At 40.4% G+C, this 15,316-nt stretch overlaps 1 long non-coding RNA gene across 2 annotated transcripts in view; it reads right to left on the reverse strand.

The window, feature by feature from the left end:
• Positions 1–275: 275 nt before the first annotated feature.
• The window catches only part of LOC147827671 (uncharacterized), a 109,640-nt gene continuing 94,599 nt past the window's right edge, over positions 276–15,316 (reverse strand). For both annotated transcript variants that reach the window (XR_015451991.1, XR_015451992.1), the window contains exons 5-6: positions 14,839–15,035; positions 276–4,274 (exon numbers count right to left, since the gene is read on the reverse strand). This is a non-coding gene — a long non-coding RNA (uncharacterized LOC147827671). The remainder of the gene's footprint in view (positions 4,275–14,838; positions 15,036–15,316) is intronic.

The raw sequence follows: 15,316 nt of genomic DNA on the forward strand, positions 1-15,316 counted from the left end.
TGCAGTACAGCTTTGCATGGGCTAACCTGGGGCAAGCCATAAGCGTAGAGGCTGTGACATCAAAATGGGGCAGGGGCCCAGCAACACAGGCAAAGCCAGCTGTGGTTCCACCAAAACTCAGTAAATCAGGAAACCAAGGCAGAGATTTGGTGTTATTACTGGGCCTGTCAGGAGCGGGTGCAGAACAGAGGGAGCACAGGGGATGCCTACCCACGGCATAGTGATACCAGCTTTAAGGCAGCTCAGGGGCTTTCTGTGAGAAGCCCTTTCCCCTGACTAACTCTTACTCACCCTTCAATTAGCATGGTAGATGTCACTTCCTCTGAGGAGTCTTCCCTGACCTCCAGACTAGGTTAACTTCTCAGCTAAACACCTCTTTCCCTGGGGATTAGTTGCTCAAGGTTTATTTTCACAACTGGACTGTCAGCTCCCTGAAGGCAGAGGTGGTGCCTATCTTATTCGAGCTGTGAGCTCTGTCATGACAGAAAACATGGGGCCATTTTGAGAGCTTCATAAGCATCAGGTACTTTTGTTTTTAGAAACTACGTCCCATATAAAAATTTAAAATTTCTCTTATCCACATAAAATATAACATATGGGACCATGTAAGAGTCAAATTTTTAAAAAAAATTTATTTTATTGGTATGTTTTAGGTATACAATATAATGACATTCATCATGGGAAATTTGAACCTTTACATTATCTCTCTTGGTTCTTATTTTTTCCCCTTCCTCTGCCCTCCCTTCAACACCTCCATCCTTCTCTATTTACAAAGACTTTCAAATTTTAGATACAGTTGGCTAGCTGGAGTCATACTCCATTTTTTCATACATTTAATTCAACATTTATCAATTTTGATTTTGTAGTTTCATACATATATATATATATATATTTTTTATATAATTTTCCAAGTCTCAAAAATTTTTATAGGCCCATGAAAAGCTCATTTATCCATTTGTTAAATAAGGTAGCCCTAGGATAATGTTCTCAGAGAAAGAGAGAGAAAGGGATTCTTTGGGCCAACATTCCATGGCTTGAACCCCAAACAAGATCCCAGTATCCACTAGTAGGAGCCAAACTTTCTTATAAGACTCCAATACATCTATTCAAAGTACAGTGCTTGGCATCCTTCCTATGGATTCTGTAGGCAGAACAGAGGAACAACATTCCTGCCACCAGAATTATGGGCTGTGTCTATGAGTGGGTGGTAGGCTCTGGTTCCTAAATAAGGCATTTGGAATGTGAAACAATCCAGCCAAGCTAGGTGTACACAGTGATGAAACTTGGAGAACATGGGAGAGAGAAAATAGGGAGAATACAATGAAGAGGTGAGAAGAAAGAAGAGCTGACTTAATAGCACAATTCTTGAATTACATTAAGAAAAAAACATGTAAAGTTTAATTTTAAAATAGTAGACTGAACATATAATTTTAGAGTGAAAAGAGATGTTTAATTACAAAATATGCCAAGCCTTATACTAAAAGTAGTTCATGTGTACAGATGGAAATGTGTGATTACCTTGAAAAATATGATAATGTGGGCAAAGAACACAAAGCAATAATTATGGGGAAACTAGACAAGGAGACAGAACCTGTGGGCGTCTAGGAAGACATCACAGCATTGATGATTTATTCACTGGATTGTGATGGATGGCAGGACTTTTTCTAGGTAATAAAAGGAGGGAACAAAGTCCTAGGAAATGAGCAAAGCCACAAAAACAAACTGTGTGATTTCTATGTGCTGGGTTCAGTTCTACGCACTTCACAGTTAGTAATTCTCCTCATGACAATCTTATGGTGACAATGTCATTGCACTTTGTGGCTGAGGAACTAGAGACATGGAAAGTTAAGTAATTGCCCAGTCAGGCTCCAGAGCCCCAATCCTAACCACTTCAAACATGACTCATGCAGGTGTGGGAGGTGGGGGAAGGGAAAGGCAGAAAAGGAATCCAGTTGGTTGGATACAGGATTATTGGCTGGGGTTAGAGAATTGGATGATGAGACTGAAGACAGAAACTGGACCAGAGTGTGAGGGTTCTTAAATGCTACATGAAGATTCTTAAATGCTATGTTAGGATTTTATTGTATAGACCTTTATCAAAGTATGGTCTATGGACCATCTGCATCAAAATCATCTTGAGCTTGTTAAAATGCAGATTCCTGGGCTTTGCCCAGACCCACTGAATCAGAAGCAGTAATCTAAATTTTAGGAGCCTTGTAATCTAAATTTTAAAATCTCTCTTAGTGATCCTTCTACACAGTCAAATTTAAGAACCATCGCTATAGGCCCTGTAGACATGTGACTACTTTTAAGTTGGAGGTGTTGTGTTTGGAGTTGCTTTTCAGAAAGTAAACTTTGGAGCAATGCATGAGTCGGAGAAGGAAAAACTCTAAAGATCAATTCAGAGCCTCTCATTGAATGCAGTGATGGTGAGAGTCTGGGCTGGGGAAATAGCAGTTGTATAAGTTGAATACTGTCCCCCTAGAATTTGTGTCATCCAGAACCTCAGAATGTGTTTTTATTAGGAAAATAAGGGTCTTTGGAGATGTAGTTAAAATGAGGTCGTACAGAAGTAGGGTGAGACCTAAGTCCAGTAACTAATGTAAAGTAAGACAGAGGAGAGGGAGATTCAAACGTACACAGAAAAGGGAGACACAGGCAATCCATGTGATAATAAGGGCAGATACTAGGGTTATGCAGCTACAAACCAAGGAATGCCATGGATTGCCTCTAACCACCAGAAACTGGGGGTGAGGCATGGGAGAGTTTTTCTCTCAGAGCCTCCAGATGGAACCAACCCTGTTGATACCTTGATTTTTGGCTTTAGCCTCCTGAACTGTGAGGATAAATGGTGCTTATGTGGTTTGTCCCCCAAAGGTTCATGTGTTAGAGGCCTGATCCTCCTTAAGAGAGGCAGCTTTCAGTGGATTATTAGGTCTGTGGAGGTGGTAGCCTCAGAATGGTACCTGTCTCCTGGAGTAAATTCTTGCAAGAGTGAGTTGTCATAAAAGTATGAGGCTGACCCTAGTCTCTCCAGCTTTCTGTCTGGCTGTATGATCTTTCCTGCCATGATACTACCTGCCATTACCCTCACCAGAGGCCAAACCAAGGGGCCCACCTGATTTTAGACTTTTAGCCTCCCAAACTGTGAGCTAAATAAGCCTTTCTAGTTTATAAAGTTATTCCAGCCTCCGAGTATTTCATTATAGTAACAACAAAATGGACTAACATAATAAATTTTTATTTGTTAAGCCACTCAGTTTGTGTTATGGCTGCCTAAGAAATTAATATAGTGACACTGACAGGAGTTTCAGTGGCAAAGTGATAGAGACTTAGGGATCATTGGAGAGAGAGTGGGTTATGGACAGTTATTCAGAAGATTTTGTTTGGGTGGCCAACTGTGAAGTTGTACAGTAACAGAGTATGGATTTGGATCTAGAAGATTAGAGTTTAATTCAAGCTTTGATATCTACTAATAGTAAGATAACAATACCATAGCTTTCTCATCTTCAGAATAGGGACAATATTAACCATATAATAGTATTATTAAAAGGATTAACTGACATACTAGAAGAAAAGTGCACGAGCTCGGAGTGGTGGTGCATGTCTGTAATCCCAGCACTATGGGAGCTGAGGCAGAAGGATTATAAATTTGAACTCAGCATGGGAAAATTAGCAACTTAGCAAGATCTTGTTTTAAAAGAAAAAAAGGGCAGAGAATGTAGCTCAGTGGGAAGGCACATTGTTCAATCCCTAGTACTGACTCCCCCTAAATATATATATATATATATATATACTTTTCATGCTTATTTCTAGAAATTAAAATTAAAATTGAAATTTAATAGAGAAGAACTTGTCTAATGGGTATCTTCAAGTCACAACCAGAACCTTAACCCACTCTGAGCCCACCTTGTCAGTAGTAGAGTTAAGCTTGTGCCCAGCCCTCCTCCAGCAGCGGGTCTCATTGCCAAGGATGAGCTGAGCTGGGAAGGAATGTGCTGAGGCTGAGCAGAGCTGGCTGCAGGTCAGAGATGAGTTGGTGCCTGGCACTGGCATCTTTCACTGCAGTCAACAGCTTCTCCAACAGTGTGTCTGTGAAGTTCTTCACCAAAGGCCTGGGCAAGGCTGTGTACATCAGCAGCCAAGTCCAGGAAATCCTGCTGGAAGACACTGGTAGAGAAAGCCTTGAGTCTGGAGCCATTACAGCTGTGGAGAAGCCAGTCCTGAGTCAAGGGAGGTGGGGTAGGGGCTGGTGGGGGGCATCAAGAGTATACCTAGGGGTACCAGATGAAAGGCAGAATGTCCAGTTAAATTTGAATTTCAGATAAACAATGAATAATGTTTTAGTATGTCTTTTGCAATACTTATACAGTTCATGAACTTGATTTGTTCCACAATTTTGGAAAAGATGGCCATGTTTGTGTTTGTGTGCGAAAGATCCCCATGGCTGTGTTTGTCACCTGATGTAGAGTTTGCAAACACAAACAAAACTTTGCCAAATACTTCTGTTTGCAAAGCAAATTGTTTACAAACAAAAGCATTTGTGAACTGAGGTACCACTTACTAAAAGCCCTCATTTACCTGAAATTCAAATTTAACTGGTGTCCTGTATTTTTAATTGCTAAATCTGGCAACCTTAGTTAGGATCCTTCAAGTCAACAAAGGTTAATCTTGGAACCAGGGCCAGAGAAGGAAGCAATGGGAGAAGTTGAAGGAGGAAGGCTTCTCCTCAGTTCTCTGGAAACATGACAACTGATGGGCCTGGACCTGCCTCTGCCACAACCTCCTGGAATTCCAACTTCAACTTGCCTTACAAGTATTGATCATCTTTCTTCCTTTGTGGCATATATGCTAATCTCCCTGACTCTGGTTCTTAGGTTTCTAGCTGTGCAACTGGGAGATGAACTTCCCACCCTTGGGAACTGGTCCTTTCTAGTTGGCATGGTTGTGTGTGAACCTAAAGTGACCCTGCTCTAATTAGAAGGACACATTTGGAGCAACAGAGGAGCCTGTGAGATGGAAAACACAGGGCACTTAAAGGTGGGAGGGAAGGAATTAGGGTTGTGTTGAGTGACTAGAAACAGTTGAGCATTAATGAGTGAAGCACCTAGTCAGTGATGGCAAACCTTTTAGAGTTTTCAATGATATGAACAGCCTGCTGAGGCACATGTGCAATAAGTTCAACACCACTGACCTAGATGTTCATATCTCCCAGATTTAAGGTCCTCTATAGTTTTATAAACCCTGTAAAGACCAATTAAAATCTTAATACATTGATCTTTTAGTGCAGTATTTTAATATCCTAAGACAAAAAAAGACTAAAAAATGTATACAGTGTCATCTTTGACCCAGTTAACTTTGCCTGTAGACATGTAGCCTCTTAAAACCAAAGCATTTCAGATGTATTATGTACATGTACCAACTCCCCATGAAGAATGAAATAACTAAGCACTGCAAACATGTACAAAAAAAATGAAGACCCAGCTTTACGGGCATATGCTTGAACAGGGTCCTGAACTAAGAAGGTCCTATGCTTCCTTTAATGCTCTGCTATCATTGTCTTGCAGTTCTTAGTAACTTTTGAATGAGGGGCCTGCCACTTTCATTGTACACTGGGCTTGCAAATTATGCACTCTGCTGTGCCCTAAGGGGATGTAACCAGCCTAATCAGCAAGCGCATCACATAGAAATACAAAAGAGTTTTGAAATGTCAGCCTTGCAAACCCTAAGTCTGGCCGGGGATTTAGCTCAGTGGTTCTGTCTGCCCTGCAAGTGCAAAGTCCCGAGTTTGATCCCTGGTACCAAAAAAACCCCCAAAAACAAAAACAAGAAAACCGTAAGTTTGTGACATAGACACACAGTCACAAATAGGAGATATTTGCATTTGGCATGATAAGTCAAATCTGCCAGATATCTTGTCACCTAGAAGGCTGCTCATCATGACACCAATGCTGCCAACAGCCACCAGGTGAGCATGTTGGGCCTAGGATAGTCAGCACATCTGTAAAGTTGTTCTCTCCCATAGACAGTAAATGGCACAAACCCAAGGGATGTACTATGGGGAAAGAGCCTTCTGGTGTCAGCCACAGCTGGGTCATCATTTTAATCTCATAGGAAGCAGCCTAAATCCTCAACCAGGGTCTCCCACCCACTCCTACCTACCATCAGCCCATCGGGTGGGCCTAGGAGTCCTAGCAAGGTATAGGGAACCTCAAACAGGAAGAGGTCCTTGGACTTATTTGCCATGTTCATACATATTTTCTTTCTTTTGTCTTCCTGCTTGGTCTCTCCTCACCCCACACCCTTCCAGCTCCCAAAATCTTGATGCATTTGGATTCCCACAGAATCAGTAGCTCAGTGAAGCAGAGGTCAGGGAGGAGACAGCCTTTCCCATCCTTTTTGTTCATCCCGTGGCCCAGCCTAATATATCTGCTCTCTTAGATGATAGGCATTGGGGACTGGCTGCCACGCTGAGAAGCTGATGGGAAATTCAGTGGGGCAGGCTTTTTGTTTATTTCTAATAGGAAGTTAGGAATTACCTGAAAGCACAAGCTGTGTTTCCAGCTGACAGCCTTGTGTCCCTGCTGATTTCTACATCCTCTGTCACTGGATTTATTGATAACAGCTGTGGAAGACCAGGGTTGGAGCTTGGCTTACTGCCTGCTTGTCTCTGCTCTACAGTTCTTACTTGGCTGACATCAAGTGCCCAACACCCAAATCTGCCAGGTAGTTTCAGAAAACATGCTCACCTGAGTCAGAGTTGTGATTCAATATGTGGTACTTGGGGGAAGTTCTAACTGGTAGGGATTGGTAATTGGGCCCCAATATCCCAATGACAGCAAGGTCTAGACCAGTGCTGGCAAACCTATGGTATTCGTGGCACAGTGGGCTGTTTGTATCACTGGAAGCTCTAAAAGGTTTGCCATCACTGGCTAGACTAAGACATCAGCTTTTGATTTGGGAAGAACATGCTTAATAAAAATAGCTCATATTATTAATGCCTGATACATCCCTAGAGACATTACAGTGCAGTATTAAGATCGTGGACTCAGGTCAGGCTGTCTGGATTTGAAGTTTCACTCTGACACCTATGAATTCTGACCATGGAAAAATTACTTAAACTCTGTGCTTGGGTTGTCTCATCAGTATACTGGGGAATTTAAAAAGTGCCCAGTTTATAGGTTGTAGTGAGAATTAAATAAATTAATATCCATAAAACACAGCAATGCCTAGCACATAGCAAGTGCTTGGTAACTGGCAGCTATCATTTAAAAAAAGTTCCTCACAATAGCACTCTAAGGAATTCATATTGACAGATTAAAAATAAACTTCAAGTGGTTAAATACCTTTTCCAACTAACTGTGATGGTGAGTGAAAGAACCCTGGTTAGAATCAGAGACTGTGTACCTACCTCTGCACCATGATGCTTTGGTGTAGAGGACAATGGAGAAATGTCTGGCCTCTCTAACAAATATTCCCAACACCTATAATGTCCTTTTTAATTTACCCAGGGCACTGAAGAAGGGGATCTGGGTGTACAGGGTGTCATAGTGAAGACATCTTTTTGGAATAGCAGCAATTTGTCAACCAGAAGATTTAAGAGTAGAAAGAATTAAAGAGACATTACACTTGCTGGATTATACCTCCTTTTCTAATCCAATGAGTATCTCAGAGTGAAATTTTAGTGAGCAGAGTTATTCCAAGTAACTACCAAAACCTTGCCTTCTGTAGTCTTAGGAAGAAAGCAGCAGGGTACAGTTTAAGGCTTAAAGCACGAGGTGTTCTTGACTGCTGTGGTTGACAAGGTGCTGATGATTTCTAAAAATCTCCCAAATTTTGGTTAAATGTTCCTCACATGGATTGTGATTAAAACCCATACTCCCAAGGGACCCTGGTACACTTCTCTCCATCTGCCACACTCCATTTCTCTAATTGGCTTGTACCTGGGTCTGCTTAAAATGGGATTTATGCCTGTTACAAGCAATTTATTATCTGCACAGATTCCATCCCTGTCCTTCCTCTACTTTGATGAAAGAAACTCTTCCCCAAACTAAATTCATCTGAAAATAAAAAAGTATTAAAAATAAAAATCTTTTATGTTTAAAAACTCTGACAAGACCACCCTAAAATTCTACTGAAGGAGATTATTCTACAAATTGAAACAAGAAGCTTTGTTGGTAAGCCTACTATTTATAAAACAAACAAACAACAAAACCACATACAATTATTTCAGAAATGCTATCACACTGAAAAGAAATCCTCTTGCCAAATGCCACCATATAAAGAATACAATTGAAGAAAGGGCACTGGTCGAATGCTACCTCCTTCATGTTGAATAGACTTGGAAAGAAAATGAATATTATGCCTACCCCCATAAATCTCTTTTCAAAACACTCATTATTTAAAAATATATATCCTTATTTTAATAATACATTATTAAATCATATTTGCTGAATCATAGACTTAAATCCCCCTATATAAGATTAATAAAAATAATCTGATCAGTTTTTGGTATCAGAAAGAATTTTAGGATAGTGCTTAAAAGAAAACAGAGATTACTGGGTTGGGTAGCAGAAGACCTATGTTCTTAACACAGATGCTATGCTCATTTATTGCTGTGTAACAACCCTAAAACTTTGTGGCTTCAAGGAATAACAATCATTTATTTTCTCTTATAGTTTCCATGAGTCAGGGATTTGGTTCTGACCCATGATGTCATAGTCATATATCTGCTAGGATACATCATCTGAGAATAACTAGGACCACAGGATCTGCTTCCACGGTGGCTTGTTCACTTGGCTGGCAAGTTGGAGATGGCTGTTGGCAAGAGGCCTCACTTCTTCCCCATGTGGGCCTTTCCACAGACTGTTTGAGTATCCTCAAGGCTTGAGGTCTATCTTCTCCAGGAATGATCCAAGAGATTGGGGTGAAACTGGCAGTGCCATTTGTAACCTCTACCATCCTCTCCACCATACTCTACTGGTCACACAGGCTGGCTGTGATTCAGTATGGGAGGAGACCACACAAAGTCAAGAATACCAGGAGGCAAGAATCACTGGAGGCCACCGTGGAGGCTCTGACCCTAACTAGCTCTAGAAAGCCTCCTGCTGTGGTTTGAACATATCCCTCAAAAGTTCGTGTGTTAGAAATTTAATCCCCAAATCACATGAGTGATATTTGTGGGTGGGGCCTCTGGGAGGTAATTAGAATTAGATGAGATCATTAGGTGGGGCTGCCACGATGGCATTAGCAGCTTTATAAGAAGAGGAAGTAAAAATTAAGCTGGCATGTTTGCTTTTTCTTGCCACGTGACACCTTCTGCCATGTCATAACATAAGAAGAAGGTCCTCACCAGATGCCAACCAGTGCCAGTGCCATGCTCTAAGAGCTCCCAGCCTCCAGAACTGTGAACCAAATAAATTTTTATTCTTTATAAATTACCCAGTCTCAGGTATTTTACTATAGGAACAGAAAATGGACTAAGACACCCTCTGTGATCTCACAATGTGTCAAGTATTTTATTCTTGCTTTCCTAAAACACCCAACTCCATTCATCATCACCCACTACATTCTTCTGCTTTCAGTTACAGATGCACAGAAATTTAGAGTCAAACAGCACTATAGCAATCACATGTTCCAATTCTAATTACCCCTGGAGATACTTTGTTAAAATGATGTGTTTATGTGTTCCTCCATCAACTAGACAGTAAACTAGAACAGGGATATGTCTCACATATTTTTATATATTCATGGTGCCCAGCAGAGAGCTTATAATGCAGAGATACCGAGGAATGCTGACTGGAGTGTTTTACTAACCTTGGGATGCATCACTTTTTTTTCTTTGGACCTCAGTTTTCTTATTTATATTGGACTACATGGTTTTAAACTACTTGTCCCTTTATCATGCAAATAAGCTTTTTTCTTTGTGGAATATGGTAATGTGGCCAGGTAGCACTTCATCATTTCCTGGTAGCATCTCCTTTTGATTTGGGATTCAGAGAATGCTGTGGAAGCAGCTTAAGTAGATCCTCAAAAGACAGTGGTGAAATAAAAAAACTGTCATCCAAGAGTTCAGTTTTTGAGTTGATATCAATTCAAGAATACCTACCTCCCAGCTGTGTTGTAGAAACAGAGAAGAGGGATGATAATTCAAGACAAGCACTCTTACTTGTATCACTCTGATTCCTCATTGCCAGGAGAGCAAACTCAATTTCCTTAGTCTTCATCCAGAGTTCAAACCACCTTCCCTTTCATGAACCCCTGCTCCAGGTAGTTTCATCATGGCTATGCTCTGCTCAGGGCTTTGCTTTCTTGATCTGTGGTGATTCTCTACCTCAACGTGACTTTGCCAAGCTAAATCAAGACAAGCACTCTCCAAAGATCCCCCAAACTGAGCACAAATCCATCTCCAAAGAGCTATCAAATTGAGTGTTAATTGTTTCGGAAGTCTCATTCTCAAGAGACTTGAAATTAAAACTATCAAGATGCATTTAAAATACATATATTATGCCCTGCAATTTTCCTTTCAATATTTAATGCAATGGGGAATGGGAAATAGACTATAAGCTAATTAATAGTGCCTTCTCAGAGTTTTACTTGATGTACCAAATTATGCTAGAGAGAAAACTGAGCCCAGAAAAAAGAAAGTGCTAGAAGTGACCTTTCTGGATCAGTGGGTTAGATCTACACAGATCATGATAAAAACCCTACAGAAAATTGGAATAGAAGGTCTTTATCTCATTCTGATAAAAGCCATCTATGACAAACAAAGCCAACATCATACTAAATGGTCAAAAACTGAAAGCTTTCACTCTAAAATCAGGAATAAGACAAAGAAGTCCACTATCACTACTCCTGTTTAATATAGTTTTTGAAATATTAGCCAGAGAAGTTAGTCAAGAGAAAGAAATAAAAGGAATATGTATAGGAAAGGAAGAAGTTAAAGTATCATTATTTGCTGATGACATGATACTCTATATAGAAGACCTGAAAAATACCACCAAAAGACTCCTAGAATAACCAAATTCAGCAATGTAGCAGGATACATGGTCAACACTATAAAATCAATAGCATTCTTGTACACAAATACCAAATTCACTGAGAGAGAAATTAGGGAAACCACACCTTTCACAGTAGGATAAGGAAAAATGAAATACTTAGGAATCAATCTAACAAAGGATGTGAAAGACCTATACACTAAAAACCACAGTACTCTGAAAAAAGACAGTCAAAGAGGATATCAGAAAATGGAAACATATCTCCTGTTCTTAGATAGGCAGAACTAATATAGTGACAATGGCTATACTTCTAAAACTGTTATACATAGATTTAATGCAATCCCAATCAAAATACCCACAGCATACTCACAGAACTAGAGAAAACAATCCTAAAATTCACTTGGAACCAGATGAGATCTAGACTAGCAAAAGCAATTCTAGGCAACAAAGGCAAGGCAGGGGGTATTACAATCCCCAATTTCAAGTCGTATTACAAAATTACTGTGATAAAAACAGCATGGTACTGGCAAAGAAACAGACCTGAGGACCAGTGGAAGAGAAAAGAAGATGCAGCAACAAATCCAAGCACACTCAGCTGCCTTATCTTTGACAAAGGGGCCAAACATCTTCACTGGAGGAAAGATAGCCTCTTTACTAAATGGTGCTGGAAAAACTGGATTTCCACATGCCAAAGATTAAACCTAGACTCATATCTCTCACCATGCACTAAACCTAAATCAAATTGGATCAAAGATCTAAATATTAAAACAGAAACACTTAATCTGCTGGAAGACAGAATAAGTAAAACTCTTAAAGACACAGGTTTAGGCAAAGACTATGATCAAAACCCTGATTGCACAGGAAATACTAAAAAGAATCAGCAACTGGGATCTCATCATATTAAAAAGCTTTTGCACAGCCAAAAAAACCACAAACAAAGAAACAAACAAACAAAACCCACCAACAGAGTTAAGAGACAATCCACAGAATGGGAAAACTTTTACCAGCTATTCCTCAGACAAAGGACTATTATTTAGAATATATAAAAAACTAAAAAAAAATCAAGCCCTCTAAATTTAAAGACTCAATCCAAAAATAGGTATCAGAAATGAATAGACACATCTCAGATGAAGAATTAAAAACAGCAAATAAATGTATAAAAAAATGTTCAACATCACTGGTCATTCGAGAAATGCAAATGAAAACAACACTGAGATTTCACCTCACCCCAGAAAGAATGGCTGCTATCAAGAAATCAATCAATAACAAATGCTGGAGAGGCTATGGGGAAAAAGGAACCCTTCCCCACTGTTGATTAGAGTGTAAATTGGAACAACTAATATGGAAATCAGTGTGGAGAGGCCTCAAAAAACTAAAACTAGAGGTTCCATTTGACATAGCTATTCCCCTTTTTGGTATCTTCTGAAAAGACTTAAAAGCATCATACCACAGGGATATAAGCACACCTATGTTATAGCAGCACAATTTGTAATAGCTAAATCTTGGAAATAGCCCAGATGCCCATCAATGGATGAATGGATAAAGAAAATGTGCTTTTTATATACAATGGAGTACTACTCTGCCATAAAGAAGGATAAACTTGAGACATTTCTAGGTAAATGGATGCCCCTTGAGACCATACTTTTCAATTAAATAAATCAAACACATATCTTTTTTTTTTTTGGTACCAGGGATTTCACTTGGGACCTTGTGCTTGCAAGGCAGGTGGTGGAACCACCGAGCTAAATCCCTGGCCCTTGGACACATATCTTTAAATATTGGATTGTTTCTCTTTTGTGAGAAACTGAAAGCAGAAATAAGGACCAAAATGGATGATAGATATTGGGAAGTAGGAAGAAAATGTTCAAATGGAAAGAGGAACAAAGGAGGAGGGAGAGGGAAAGGAAAGAAGGGAAAAGGAAAAAGAAAAAGAATAGAAGGGAAAAATGGAAACAAAGCTTTTGTAAATAAGGAAGGGAAGAAGGGTTGAAGGGAGGGGAAGGCAAATGGAGAAAGAAAGAATCAAAATACATCATGAACAGGTACAAATTCCCTATGATGAATGTGATCATTATGTATATCAAAAGTGTACCAATAAAATTAATTTTAAAAATAAATCTACACAGAGAGGCTGCTCCCTCTATAAACAGCCCCAGCTGCTCCATCAGGCTCACATATTGCAACTCAGTTGCCACCGTCCTTGAACCTACAACTTCTGCATTGGGAGCTCCATAAGATAAACTCATTTAGACTTATCCAGTAGGCCCCTTTCACTGATTAAAGATGGGCCTGCTGTGGGGAAAGTGCTTTTCCTCAGGGCACTTGTCTAATTCAGCTTAAACAGGTAGTGTTCTCCCAGTTAGCTCCTTTGTTTGGAAAATGTTGTAGGACTTTGGGGACAGCATTAATTCAAACAGACAAGCCTATTCTTCCCAAGTTACTCCTAAAAATACTGACTTCATTATTTGCTTATAATGTGAATAGGTATTTCTTTAATGTGCCTCTTTGTATAAGGATCATACATTGGTCCATTTGTGTCATCTCTCTGTCTACATTACAGTTGTCTGTTTCCTAAAAACAGGTTAAGGCTTAATAGCACTAATGGTACATCACATGAAAGGTTGCTGGGGAAGGGTGTGGCAATGTGTAGCAGGAGGTGACAGATAGTGCAGGGAAGAGTCTGATTAGCAAAATCCCCCACTGCCCACAGTGTACATTATGATCATCCAGGCATTCACACCTATGATCTCACATTGCCCTTGTAATGGGCCTGTTCAGCATTATATCTCCATTTTACAGATCGGAAAAGCCAAGACCCAGAGCATGATGTCTTGGGTTGCATCACATTAGAACTTAGGGACAGAATTGCTTCCTCCCATTGGAGTTCAATTGGAGGGTCAGGCTAGTTAAGTATGAGATTGGCAAGCTGTCTGATTAGTCCCAGTCTCCCCTGAGGACACGTTCTGATGAGTTAATAATTGTAAAAGTAGACTACCTTAGAGATAGCTGTATTGAGAAGACCATGGTGCCCCTCCCATAGGTGCACTTTATATAACAATAATGAGTACAAGAGAGAATCCTGGGCCTTCTTGGATCTCGCAAATTGCAGCATGCAGGCTTACCACCTGTAATGCACACACAGGAACCAGAGCACTGGTCCAAGGCAGAGCTAAGCTGGATTTGCAAAACGTCCCATGAGAAAGTGAGAAGCACCTGAGGCTTCCCAGTAGGCTCTCTCTTGGGCACCTCCCATGAAACCTTGGGGGAATGAGCCTGAGACCAGCAGAAACCTCAGTTCTTCCTTCCCTGGTTCATTCTCCAAAACCTCCCTCAGTGACATAATTTATTGCCTTCATTAAATGGGATGTTCAGCCAAGTGCAATGGGTTTCATGTCTTCACCCCAAGGAAATTCCCTTAGGAACCAAACTGCCATGGTGTCAGAAAGAAGCAGCAAACTACAAATGAATGGGATTTGCCCAAAATGTACAGCTTCTCTTTCCTTTTCCAGGGCCTCTCTAATTTTACTTTGAGCTGAGCCAAAACCTAAAGGCATTTCTTTTAACTTAATTATCTCCAGGGTAGCATAGCTAGAAACCAGACATGCACATGTCTGCCCTACCCAGCAGGTACAGCCTTGCTAGATGGCTGGGGTCTTGGAGGTTACAGGTCTTATGAATGACAGCAACTCTATTACCCACAAACAGATCCTCTTAAAAAGCTGGTGATGAAAAGTCTCCCAGGTGAAGTCCACCATGCAGGGCAGAAGCAAGATCTCCAACTAATCTACTGCTTTTATTAAGAGGCTATAAGTGGAGGAAAAGAGAGGTGCTGCCAGCTTACCATGCAGAAGGGAGCTGCCTGCCTCTGAGGAGTTGGATGTTTTGATGATGGATGATTTCACCTTTGAGCATGCAAACAGCCATTGTCAACGGCATCTGTGAGAGGAGCCATGTGGTCCATTGGTCAGTGGCTTCTAAAATTGCTTTGTCATAGACTCTTCTGATTATTCAGGTATTACCAAATGTTGGCTTCTTGGGCTGAAATGTTTCATACAGATTCAAGGTGAGTGATTAAATTTTGTCTGGGGCTGGGGACTTAGCTCAGTGGTTCTACCACCTGCCTCTCAAGTGCAAGATCCCAAGTTTGATCCCCAGTATCAAAAAAAAATTGTCTGCCTCTTAGCAGCTATCAAAATTAGTCAGTTGGGAGAACGATAGACTGAAGATTTATCTCATTCCCACATACCTACCATTTTAAAATTCTAAATTGGCTCCCCTCATCACCAGCACAATCAAATACACAATCCATAGTCTCTTAT

This window comes from Heterocephalus glaber, unplaced genomic scaffold (genome assembly GCF_053883595.1).
Source record: "Heterocephalus glaber isolate CG9 unplaced genomic scaffold, H.glaber_assembly_v1.0 deba00001442, whole genome shotgun sequence".
NCBI classification, from domain to species: domain Eukaryota; kingdom Metazoa; phylum Chordata; class Mammalia; order Rodentia; family Bathyergidae; genus Heterocephalus; species Heterocephalus glaber.